We start from the raw sequence: 13,993 nt of genomic DNA, 5'->3' as shown, positions 1-13,993 counted from the left end.
AAGTCATCTGGCTGTCTCATAAAACACTGTAGGTAACATAATACTCTTGCTCGATACAATCCTCGTTTAACGTTGTGGTGCACAGTTACTCCTCGTAATGACTGGGAGTGTTGTCTCCAAGTCCCTTGTTCTACCGCGTGTCAACCTGAGATCGATGGGCTCTTAAATGTTTGACTTTTACTCTGAGAAAATTATCATTTGTCGTTTAGAATATGGAAGTACAAAGGATTTTAGTTTCTTATGAAATAAGGTAGGATCTTGTCAAGATTAGCGTATCCACTCACAGCAGTGTTTGCTATTCTTTACAAGAAGATGATAAAAGGTTTCTCTATGAGAATAATTGAGTTTGCTGTTCTAGACATGAACCCAAATTTACCAGACATTTCAATAACTGCTTAACTTTCAAAGCTTCTCTTCACTAGTTAACCTATATGAAATTACTCAAACATCTTGTTAAGTCATTGAACAACCCTTTCATAAACTGCTTAACTCTCAAAGTTTACAACATACAATTCAATAGCTGTTTTCAGATATCCATGTACCCTCAAGGTGGATAGATCTACGTTCACGGAAGTTGTGAAGCCATTACTATCAAAGCCTCTGTTTATCAAATACACGGGTTAAATAGCTGTTTTCATTAATTTTAATTTCTAAATTTAGATGTCCAGGAACCATCAAGATGGGTTGTTCTATGTTCATGGAGGTCGTGAAGCCATTACTTGGGGAGGATAGCTGATCAGTGATTGACTAGATGTAGTATAAATAAATGGTAATCAAAATGTGAATCATGGAGTACATATATGAATTGGACAAAGTACAGTGCCTCTCTAGATGGTCATGTGTGGAAGTGTCAAACAAAAGACTGTTCACAGTACAAAAGAAATGTAGCAATAATAAAATACAAATTTTTGCTGAGTAAAAAGTGAAATTACAGCAGTGGATTCATATCATATATTGTTGATATAATGGAATGAGGGAACAGGAAACTTCTCGTGTTGTAAATATATCTCGCCAGACATTAGTTGATTTTTACAATTTATTCAGAGGTGTGCACGAGGCATTCACACACAAGGTTTTTTGTTTATATTATTTATTACGCTCATAGAGCGACAAACCTTAGTAGGTACGTACTTTCTATAAGTATATATATTATGCGTGACACCTAGGACACGTTACTACGTACTGTGAAGCTGAACGGTAATAATGTACTTCATGTATGGTGAAATATATTAGTAATAAAGGTGAGGTAAATTTAGTATCCACCAAAATGTGTGTCCAATTAAGATAGTATCTAAATCATTGTCAGTTAAGAGGAAATGATGTACATGTATTAAGTTTTGGCCCTGGGACAACAGGTCTCTTACTGAGGGACATTCGAGGTGGTAGTAGTGGAGACTGTTGGCGTTGGGACGGTCGCACAGCTTACAGGTGAAGTAGTATGGTACGTCCCCTGCCTAAGAGACTTGCCACAGCGGTTTGTGACCCAGGCGAAGCCGTACAGTCACAATATTGTGTCTGGAAACGATGAGTCCGTGCCTGCAATACCTCGGGAGAGAGAGACGGAAGTGGTCTTTGTTGTTGTATTGATACGCTCTGTGCACGCTCTGCATTCATGGGGGTGAAGAGTGGTGAGAAGAGTGGCAGAGTGTATGGCCTTCCTGTAGCAGAGGAGGGAGGATGTGGCATTGTCGGGCAGCGACAATTCGCAGGCATTTTTGGCGAGGAGATCTACCTTTTCACTGGCAGCGATTTCAACGTGAGGGGAAAGGAAGACAACAACAACAACAACAACAACAACAACAACAACAACAACAACAACAACAACAACAACAACAACAACAACAACAACAACAACAACAACAACTAAGAGTGTTCTTGAGCTGCGACTGATGTAAGATGTGGTGGATGAAGGGACTCTGGGTTGTGGAGACGAGATGGCCTGAAGGGCAGACTGGGGGTCCCACATGACCACGGCATTCAGTCGCTGCTGACAGAGTAGGCTGAGAGACAGTAGGAGTGCCTGTACTGTAGTTGGCAGGACGTAGAGCTGGACGAATTGGGTAACCTGCGACCAACCCGGCCTCCCTCAAATGGCTCTACATCCGGTGCCGAGCAGGTATGGCTGGAGTGATGCGTACTTGCGCTCCCAGGTTCAGGTATTGTGTGTAGGGCGGGATGATACTGTGTCCTGCAGCAAATACTGGAAGTGTTCCGGGGCCCCTGAGGAGAGAATACTCGACTCTTTTCTGGGGAAAGGGTGAAGCCACAGGTGGATGTTGACTCGTAGGAGTGAAGGAGCCGCTGTAGGTGGGCAACAGAGGTGGAGCGCACGCAGATGTCCTCAGCATAGCAGGTGACATTTGTGCTGGGAATGTCGGGCAGAAGGGATAGCAAGCGGTGCAATAAGACGTCAAAAAGGAAGGAATTTAAACCCACTCTGTGGAATACAAAGAACTGGTTTGCCAATAGAGTTGTCAACGAATGGAATAGACTTGGTAACCATGTAGTGAATGTTTAACTATCGAGTGTTTTAAAAAACGGTAAGACAACTTTATAGATGGGGATGACCTGTGGTAATGAACATGGAACTGCTTAGTGTAGGGCTTATGGTCTCTTGCAGTCTCCTGCATTCTTATGGTCTTATGTTCTAAGGCATTCGGGTTCGTCAGTCTTTACATAGAGATAGTTGGGTTAGCTATTCATGACATGGAAATATTGAATTCACTAATCTTGACAAGATACTAAAGTAGCAATTTAAAATAACTAGCCATTTACTACTTCTACAAGAAGAATATAGTTATATGTTTCTTTGAGCGACAAAGAAAAAACTGTTCATGCATTGACAAAAATTCAAATGAACTTATATGAAGATGTTACTTGTAAAGTCTTCAAGTCCAAACATCACAAACTCGTCAATTTTTACGTGTTCCCGTGGAAGCTAGCGATTTGAAAAGATGAGCATACTCCTAATGGATATCTATCTTATCTTATTTTATTGATTTATTTATTTTATAAAACCGGCCGCCCTGTGATCTTATCAGTTGAAGTTCAAACTTTTTTGTCTGTTTGACTGAAAAGGGTTAAAGTATTAGTGGATGTTTGTGGGAGACATTTATCATAATATTTATCAATACTTATGATCGCTGATTTAAGTTAGCACTGAATAACGAAAAAACATTGAATGCTCTCATTTCAATGACTTTGTTTATATTTGTTCTTATTTCTGTCACTTACGTTCTTTCTTCCTTTTCCCGATAAGGTTTAGTGTGTATAATATATAATGTGAAAATATATGCTTTGACACAATTAATTCTATGTTGACAAAACAGATTTAATAAGAATTAATTACTTGACTGGTAAACCATCTTGAACAATGTAAATGCGATATTGGCGCACAAAAATTAAGAGATCAGTTGTACTAAGGACTGATAAAGGTAATGCAAAATGAATAAACAAAATCTTGATGTTTTGGTTTTATTAGATAATGTGTGATGACATAAATGATGATAATCAGTATATAAGGCAAATAATTTTTTCTTCTTCAAATAATCGATAATACACAACGTCAGTCTGGTTAGAGGTTAGGACAAATAATGTGAACTCTGCAAGAAGCAAAAAAGTAAACATTGAACTTGTCTATGAGAATATGATTTATTGTAGTTCTGAGGCTGTCCTTTGAGTTTCTCAAGCAAATATATATATTTTTTATGTCACCGGCTAGCTAGGCCTGTCATGACAACCCTCCTCCTTTATCCGGGCTTGGGACCGGCATGGAATTAAGATGTCATTCCCATGGCAGAGTTATATTTATGTACGGTAAAAATGGGCAAAATATCTTACACACAATGCAATATTGTGTGAGTTGGCGCAGCGTTATGCACGCGCGAACGTCACCTTTTTTTTCAAAGTGGGGTTTTCGGGTCATAAAGCTGTTCAGTTGAAGCTGGTGCGTAGCTTCGGGAATGTCGTTGCCTTCGCTCAGGCACCGCTCCATTCTGCAATTAGTTTATTCTGTCAAATAGTATATGAAAATATATTATAGATATACATGAAATATCATAGTTCCTGTCTATATATATGAATATATAATATATATTATATATAATATATATATATATATAATATATATATATATATATAATATAAAAGAAACAGTTCCTGTCTTCCTCAGGTTTCAAAGTTTTCTTCAGTGTTTCACAAAGAGAAAACTTGGGACTGAGATTAATGACGTCAGAAGCTGCGCACAATAATTCAAACGATCTGACCTGTATATTTAGACCTTGCCCATGGCAGAGTTATATTTATGTACGGTAAAAATGGGCAAAATATCTTACACACAATGCAATATTGTTTTTGTGGACATAACATGTTCAGACATTTTATCTCAATTGATTGGCGTGTTAGAAGGGATCGGCACTACACAGTATATTCCATTTGAGGGATCTGCTTTATCTATGGAAATTTTTAAGTCCCTGTTCACACTACCGGTTTCAACTGCCGCGGTTCAATTACAGAGTAAGTCAATGAAAGCGTTCATACACAACCACGCATTTTTTCCTTGACTATGCAGAGGCAGTGCAATGTAGTTCAGTTCGATAAACACCTAAGCCAGATGCTGTAATGCCTGCAATTTATTTTATATTATTTGTTTGTTTGTTATTTGTATGTTAGTTTATTATTATTTGCTAGATTATCATTTATTATTCTTTATCTGTCAATTTATTATTGTTTACTATTTACCTGTTTCTTTATCATTTAACTATACCTATGCATTTATTTATTTATTTGATTTATTATTATTTATATAATTACAATTTTATTTATTTATTGACAATTATCATTATTTTCTTTTCGCATCTGACCTAGTTATGGATCTAAAGGTCCCCTGTCGGCATGCTCCTCCTTTGTATTCCTTTGTAATCCTTTGAATTTATATAATTTTGAAAAAAAAATTGCATACAAGATGTCTTGGCGACCCCAGGAAAAACGCTTGGCGACTCCAGAGTTGGAAAGCTGTGGCTTAAGTCATGCAATGCAGCGAAAGGATTAAGATAAATTTGAAATGGTTATTGTATTGAATTCATATAATTCTGAAAAAAAAATGCATAAAAGATGTTTTGGTGACCCTAGGAAAAACGCTTGGCGAATCCAGTTGGAAAAGTGGCGTTATGCAATGCAGCGAAAGAATCGAGATAATTTCGAAATGTGTTTCACCGTTTCTCTGCGAAGGAAGTTGCCTTCCGTTGAATAAAATCGGCTGGGGGCAGCTAGAAGAAATACTGAGGACGCGAAACGATAACAAAAAAAAAAAAAAAAAATTACCCGACAGAGTAGTAAACATATCGTTAGAAACTAAATTCCTTACTTTGATTCCTTTTATGAAAGTGACGTGGCCCCAGCCGTAGAAAAGGGGTGAAAGAACGCACACTAGGAGGCGCCGAACTGCATTACATATGTCCCATGTGCTCAGACTTCCAGGGCGATTAGAGGTCACTGGTGGCATCCGAACGCGGGTCCGCGTTGGACGAAACACGATCGAAACCGAGACACTCTCTGACATGCAGGATAGGAAAGGAAGAAGTACTGTGACGTCATAGTATCAAAGGGATTACAAAGGCGGAGCATGCCGACAGGAGACCTTTTGGTCCATATCTAGGTCGGATGCGAAAAAAAAATCATAATAATAATAAATGAATAAATTTAAAACTATAATACTGATAATGTAAATAACAAATGAAATACATAAAGAAATGCATAGGTATAGTTGAATAATAAACAAAGAGGTAAATAAAAAATATCAATAAATTGACATATAACTAATAATAAATGAGAATCAAACAGACAAATGATAACAAAATAAAAACAAATAATATAAAATAAATTATGATCATTACAGCATCTTGCTTAGGTGTTTAATCTTATTTTGATTCTTCGGGCTTAAGTCTGACGTCAGCTGAATTAGATCGCCAGGAGAAAGGAGGAGCGAAGTAAATGACTTGACCTTCGTCAATGAAAGGCGTTATCATATTGGGCTATTTTTCCTCCGATTTTTGGAACAGATTTGCAACTCGCGGCTTTCGATAAGGAATCTGATATGCTGGAGGAAAATGATTTTCCTTCAGCATACCGAATGGCATTCCATGTAAATTACTGAGGAAACAAAATAGTTTGCCAAAGAGTGACTTGACGGCGGAAAAAGTGCTGGAGGTGGTCGGTACCGCCGATGAATTGAATGTTGAAGGAAAAATAGCCCAGTGTGATAACGAATCAACCGATATTAACTTTGGGCATATCGAGGAGTATTTCTTATGCGAACGAGAACAAGTTGGTGGAATAAAATATGAAACATCTTTGCACAGAGAAGGTAATTCATCTGCGTAGCTCTCAATGTAGATTTTATATCAAATATCAAGTCATTATTCATGCAAGAATCAACGGCGAACAGGATTCCTGTTTATCAAACATTCCTATTTAGTCAGTGGCGACTTCGAGTCGGTTAACGAAAAACGGCTTGTCTCCTTTCACAACGGTTAACGAAATATGGTTTGTCGCTTGTGACAACAGCTAACGAAAAACGGTTTGTCGCCTGTCACAACGGTTAACGAAAAACGGTTTGTCGCCTGTCACAACGGTTAACGAAAAACGGTTTGTTGTCTGTCACAGCGGTTAACGAAAAACGGTTTGTCGCCTGTCACAACGGTTAACGAAAAACGGTTTGTCGCCTGTCACAATAATTATAAAAAAAAAAAAAAAAAAAAAAAAAAAAAAAACCGGTTTGTCGCCTGTCATAACGGTTAACGAAAAACGGTTTGTCGCCTGTCACAACGGTTAACGAAAAACGGTTTGTCGCCTGTCACAACGGTTAACGAAAAACGGTTTGTTGTCTGTCACAGCGGTTAACGAAAAACGGTTTTTCGCCTGTCACAACGGTTAACGAAAAACGGTTTGTCGCCTGTCACAACGGTTAACGAAAAACGGTTTTTCGCCTGTCACAACGGTTAACGAAAAACGGTTTTTCGCCTGTCACAACGGTTAACGAAAAACGGTTTGTCGCCTGTCACAACGGTTAACGAAAAACGGTTTGTCGCCTGTCGCAACGGTTAACGAAAAACGGTTTGTCGTCTGTCACAACGGTTAACGAAAAACGGTTTGTCGACTGTCACAACGGAATCTACATAACGCACTACAGGTGGGGGAATAAGGTTGTTTTGCATTTGTAGCGCACCGAATCAATCCCGATAATGATTTTGTGTTTATGACGCCTTACCTGACCCGTAAACAAGAAACAACACCCTCATGACGTCATTACCTCTCCCGTATTTCTTGAGTTCGAATGTAAGACTGACAATACTGGCGTTACAGAACAGTGTTACAACTTTGCTCCTTGCCTCTCCACGGTCCTTACTCGAAGGAACAATCCCCCACAGGCCTCAATTTTAGATAACCTGCCGGTTGACGATCGTTGCCGCTTCCAAGTCGTATGAGGTCATGGCTGAAATCTCTCTCTGGGCTTACCTTTGTGACGTCATGGCCATTTTTGCGTCTTTGGATGTTTCGGGGCAGCTTTAAGCCTTTGTGTTGTGTAACTTAATGTAGTTGAGTATTCCATTCATAGCTCAGCGGAACGAGGAGTTCCGTGTTATTTTTGTGGATAAATTGGTGGGTGGGTTATTAGATGCTGATAATAACATGTCTGTTTGTTTATTATTTCCTTGATTATCATTTATTATTTTTATTTATCTGTCAATTTATTATTATTTACTATTTGCCTGTTTGTTTATTATTTAACTTTAGCTATTTATTTACTAATTTTATATATTATTATCTATATAATTAAAATTATTGTTTTTTTATTCATTTATCATTATTAATTTTTTTTTTGCATCCGACCTAGTTATGGACCAAAAGGTCTCCTGTCGGCATGCTCCTGCTTTGTAAACCTTTGTAACACATGGAGTGTTTGGATACAGGACCCCTCTACCGAGTCAATGGACATAGCCACTTGGTTAACCCTTTAAACTCCGATGACAAGATTCCTTGTCATTTGGTCAAATAAAACACAAAATCATAAAACACCAAAATGTTTAATCAAACACCAGAAAAATATGACGTCAGTCCTCGCTTTGCACGAGGACTGACGTCATATTTTTCTGGTGTTTGATCAAACATTTTGGTGTTTTATGATTTTTTTTGTTTTATTTGACCAAATGACTAGAATTTTGTCATCGGAGTTTAATGGGTTAAGCAGGGCGAGTGCTCTGTGTCATTTTTCTAGCTAAAGGCAATGGTTCTCAGTCTGAGGGTCCCCAAGGAAACCATAACAAGAATTTAGGGAGGCAATGGGCCTGGTGTTACAAATGATACATTTCTATATAATGTATAAAATTTGAATATAAACAAAATCTATCATGTATATAATAATTATGATGGCTAACTTTGTAATAAAGCAAAGGGGTATATCTTCATCATATTATTATTATCATTAATTATTATTATTTTCATTTTGGTAGGGTGGAATTTGGGGGAAAAAGAAATGGTAGCTACACGAATTTTGAGAAATCATAAAGGGAGGAATAAAGTTAAAGATTTAGAACCACTGGCTTAGGGTAATGAAATGATCATAACCACATATGTGCGTGTAATGGAGTGCTTAATTTAATGAAACGCAGGTATTTCTTAGTAATAGTTTACACGGTATACAGGAATCAAGAGGCATTGTGCAAATAAAAAATCGCGTAAATCCAAAAGGGGGGAAGCTAAGGTGTACAAAGATGGCCGCCACATAAAACTGTTTTTGTGCTCAAGTAGAAATGTTATGTGTTATACTAAATAAAGAATAATGAAAATTTTCTGGATGAAAAAGAAAGAAAAAAAAAAAAAAAAATCTGGACCCAACTCGTGTTCATTCAAATAAAGTGTCATTTGATCATTCGCGTTAAACCAAATTCGCATTGAATAAAGTCGCGTAGATTAAAAACTACTTGTAATCATAGACACGTTCGTGTCTCAGTGAAGCGGAGTTTCAATACAAGTTTCAACGCTGTGGAACATTCCAATTCACAGTGAAACGGGTTATATTTGCATAGATGAGATCATGAACGTTGACGCTTTTATTTTTGTTCGGAAAACGTACTGAACATCCGCATGTAGAGGGTCAAACATGGATTTTCATTTGTCATGTTAAGGATTATTTAGTCTTAGGTTGGAAGATGAAACTGTAGGGATACACTGTCAAGTGCTGTCGCTATTTTTCGAAGATAACTGGCTTGAGTTGCTGTTACAAAGGATTACAAAGGCGGAGCATGCCGACAGGAGACCTTTTGGTTCATAACTAGGTCGGATGCAGAAAAAATGACAATAATGATAAACAAATAAATAAAAATAAACAAATAAGAATTATAATAATATAAATAATAATAAATAAAATAAATGCATAGGTATAGTTAAATAATAAATAAACAGGTAAATAGTAAATAATAATAAATTGACAGATAACTAATAACCGAAAATCAAGCAAATAATAATAAACAAACAAATAATAGGAAACAAATAAACAAATAACATAAAATAAATGGCAGTCATTACAGCATCTTGCTTAGATTTTTATCTTAACGAATCTTGAAATTTCGAACTGAAATACATTGCACTGCCTCTGTAGGAAGTCTGTTCCATTCATTACCCATCAAATGGCAGACACCAAAAGCAAACACGAGGGTTGAATTGACATGTTCGCGTCGAGCAATGGCTAGCGTTTCTGCCTCGAACGGGGAAGGTCCGGGTTTGATCCTCGGGAAATGTTAAGCAATTGTTCAAATTGCACATTGATGGCTTCCCAACCCTTCTCTGCAGCGGCGGGTATCAGAGGTGCAGTACACCAGTGTTGTGTTTCATCATTAGCTCCCAGTCATAATTGTTGAACTGCAATGGTTTTAGACTCCATCCACAACCATTTCAACATAAGCAACACTATATGCACTTTGCATCATCTATATAATCTTACTAAGCCGGATTAGGATTAAGCCACTGAGATGAAGAACAAAGGCTGCATCACCACTCAGGGGATATGCCTGTGGTCCTGCAGTGGACACTGAAATATGCACTTTCACTTTCAGTACACAGTGCCTTACGGGACGGTCGGGCTGACTGGAGCGATGACGTCAGAGTTTGTTTTGGCCGAAGCCTCACCACATTGATGAGGTCACGGTCTACTACTTGTGTCCTCGTCATTCTGCAGAAGCTAGGATTGTTTGTTTCTCTTTAAGACTGTTTCCTACCTCAAATGCTGTAGCTTCCACTTCTCTGCCTCCCATGATGCATATAATTTCTTTTGGTATGGGGTTTCAGATTGTGAAACAAGCGATAGTTTCATGATATTGCCATGGGCAAATAAAATCTCTTGGCGGTAAAAAAAAAAAAGAAGATGTTAGTCGTGAATAACATTTGGCCTTTTCGTTACGTAATTTCCCCCGATTGAATCAAATCGCCTGGCAGAACCCAGAATAAACGTAAATAGTAATGAACGGTTTGAATCGTGTAGATTTGTTTTTCTCCAGATGATTGTATTCAGTTAAAGGTACGATTTGCTCGGTTTGTAATTATTAGCACAGCACAGCCAATGGCTAGTGACGCGCATCCTACCTGGCATCATATTTGGGTAAACGCGTTGGTTGTAGGTTAAAATTATCAGCCTCGTACTTAGCATCTTGAAGCAAAACAGCCCCATTCAAAAACAAAGAATTGGTCCTTTAGACCAGCGTTTCTCAACCAGGGTACCCCGGATCCTTAAGGTTCCGCAAAAGGTCCCTAAGGGTTCCGCAAGAACGAGTGAGATGAGCTAATGCACTTTTAATTTTCTATTTAATTTCACATACGTAATATAATTAAACACGCACGACATATTCCTGGTTATTGTAATAATGTAATATAGACATCAACTACCGTATTATTACGATGAAAATAAAATAAAATATGGTATATGTTTTTTTATTTTTTTTTTTGCGCAGGGGTTCCTTGAGACATGCAATTTATAGGGTTACGCAAGGGTAACAAGGTTGAGAAACGCTGCTCTAGACAATCGTTTGATGATCATCAAAGCCATGAACGATCATCGTTGAGCGACAATAGCATCGAGCAAACGTGGACTGCGCCCGGAGAATGGTTAAAGTCACGACCCTATATATCCTCTAGAATTGATAACGTTCTTTACATATTTTGTTTTGGCCAACGACAAGTGGTTTAATTCAGGAGAGGGAGAAAGACGAGAACGAACGCTTCAAGGGCAAATGATATAACTGGATACAAACTCACTAAATGTTCTGAATTCAAAACAAATCCAACTGTTCACAAAAGGCACAACTGGTTATGTAGATCTAATTCAAGATCCTTTTATGATGCTGACAAAGACTAGCCATGATTACCAGGAGTTGGTCAGTAAACACTGAGTGGATTATTAAAATAATGATATTTACATTCATGACAAATCGTAGAGGGCTTGGGTCCGCGATGTTCGGCCCCAAAGAGCACAGGATGATAAGTACAACATATCATGGAAGATTTAGATGCAGGACTCCTCTACTGAATGAAATCGTCAGGTATACATTAACTTAAATGGAAATTAGTAAACGTTACTCCCATATTTAAAGAGAGGGTGAAAGCAGAGGTCATGGAACTACAAGCCAGCCTGGCCTTGATCACAGGAAAAATGATGAAAGTCATAAAAGGTGTCTTAGAAAGTCGGTTAGGAGGCAACTGCCTAATAAATGATAAACAAGACAGCTTTAGACGTAAACATTTGGCTCGACCAAACTTGTAAAATTTCATAACATAATCATCCCAAACTATAACGAAAGGGAATTGTATAGACTTGGATAATGGACTTCAATTTTTTTTTTATACTGCCACGCATTAGAGAATACTAATTAAACTCACTCTGCAAGGGATAAGAGATAACTTACTAAACTGAATTAGAAACTGGTTGAACAGTCATAAGTAACGAGATGGTCTAAATTTTAGATCAGCGTTTCTCAACCTTAAGGTTCCCTGGAACCCTAAGCTTCCGCCAAAGGTCCCTAAGTGTTCCGCGAGAACAAGTGAGATAAGCTAATGCACTTTTGATTTTTTATTTAATTTCATATACGTAACATAATTAAACACGCACGACATATTCTTGGTTATTCTAATAATGTAATATAGACATCATCCTATCTAACCTATTATTGCGATGAAAATAAAATGAGAAAGGTATTGTATATATACATACATATATATATATATACATATATATATATATATATATATATATGTATATATACATACATATATATATATATATATATATATATATATATATATATATTATATTTTCTATCTGGGAAGATGTTACGAGCGGAGTTCCTCGGAGTTCTATTCTAAGTCTACTTCTTTTCAATATATATCCATGATATTGACTGTTGGATTAAATTTACTGTATTGAAATTCACTGACGATACTAAGCTGTGCGAAATAGCAAATGATCACTTGAATCAACTGAATATTCTGAGAGTTTTAGACAAACTAAAACAACAGTCTCATAAGTGGCTATTGAAATTTAATCCCAAGTAAATGAAAAACTATGCACATAGGTCAAAATAATACCAAGTACAACAACGTTCATTGGATGAAGCTTTAACTAGTGAAGATTGAATAAAATCTTGGTATAATTACTCCTAAAGACTCTAAAACAACTAATCATTGTAATTTTGTCTCGGAGAAAGTATATAAAAACATTAGTATCGGTAGAATGAGTTTCTGACTTCAAAATTCCAATTATCAACGATCGTTGTTCCGGCCTTAATTGAAATACGGTGTTTCCGTATAGCTCCCAAATCTCATGTAATATATTGACAGATTGGAAATACTATAGCGAAAAGACACATAATTCATACCAAATGTGATAACCAAAGCATATTAGAATCGAATAATAATACTATTTTTTCTCTATAAAAGATGATTTAAGATTTAGTTTTTAAAGGATACTGAATCCATCAAAACTGAAAATAATGTCACGCTAAATACTAATCGGACAAGAAATAACGGCCTCAAGATGAACAGACGTAGATTTAACTTAAAAGTGGGTAGAAATAGTTTCAACAACAACGTCGTTAACGAATGGAATGGTCTTCCAGCCGAAGTAGATTCATTAAATTCATTTTTAGAATTCACTTGGATAAGAACCTAAGCATTCTTATTTTTGCATCTCTCACTATGGAATAGGTTTCCAATCGTCATATTTTGTCACTGTAATTGATTGTTACTTATCGTAGAACATCAACAGGTTATTTGTATTTACTCTTCTCACAATGGATAAAGTGTCGAACTCATGAGCAGGCAGTCGTGAGTTTGATTCCCGGTGCCGTTGCGTGTTTCTTGCGTTGGTTCTCGACAGTCCTGGCCAGGCGAGGAAGCAACCTAAACATCATTCCCCCCACCCAAGAAAAAAAAGAAGAAAAGAAAAGAATTGAAAGAAAGAAAGAAAGAAAAAAAAAAAAAAAAAAAAAAAAAAAGCTGCTTCCCCTGCAGAGTGGGATGGTGAATTTTCTTCACGTAACGCATTGACTTTTCCTTTTTTTCAAGAAACACTTTTTATCAAGTGGTAGAATTGTCTTTTACTTGGTTAAGTGTTAACCTCTTCATTGCTGTGACGCTCTTTTTTATTTTTTTTTCTGACCAGTCCCAGTAATTTTATTCGGTTGAAAGGCAGATTTGAGACAGAACAAGATATGTATATATGTATACGTACACACACACACACACACACACACACACACACACACACACACACACACACACACACACACACACACACACACACACACACACACACACACACACACACACACACACACACACATATATATACATACATAAGTTCTGGTGCCAGTATTATATTAGAGATAAAAGGCGCACGTCTTGTACATAACACTTAACAGCTATACAAAAGTTACACATTATACAA

At 37.1% G+C, this 13,993-nt stretch overlaps 1 protein-coding gene across 1 annotated transcript in view; it reads left to right on the top strand.

Moving 5' to 3' along the window:
• LOC143038846 (uncharacterized) overlaps positions 1–13,993 on the top strand; it is an 863,754-nt gene that overhangs the window by 63,238 nt on the left and 786,523 nt on the right. The gene's annotated exons all lie outside the window — the stretch shown is intronic.

This window comes from Oratosquilla oratoria, chromosome 25 (genome assembly GCF_046742065.1).
Source record: "Oratosquilla oratoria isolate Oo_2021 chromosome 25, ASM4674206v1, whole genome shotgun sequence".
Classification (NCBI taxonomy): Eukaryota; Metazoa; Arthropoda; class Malacostraca; order Stomatopoda; family Squillidae; genus Oratosquilla; species Oratosquilla oratoria.
This window is presented reverse-complemented; position numbering and strand designations above follow the sequence as displayed.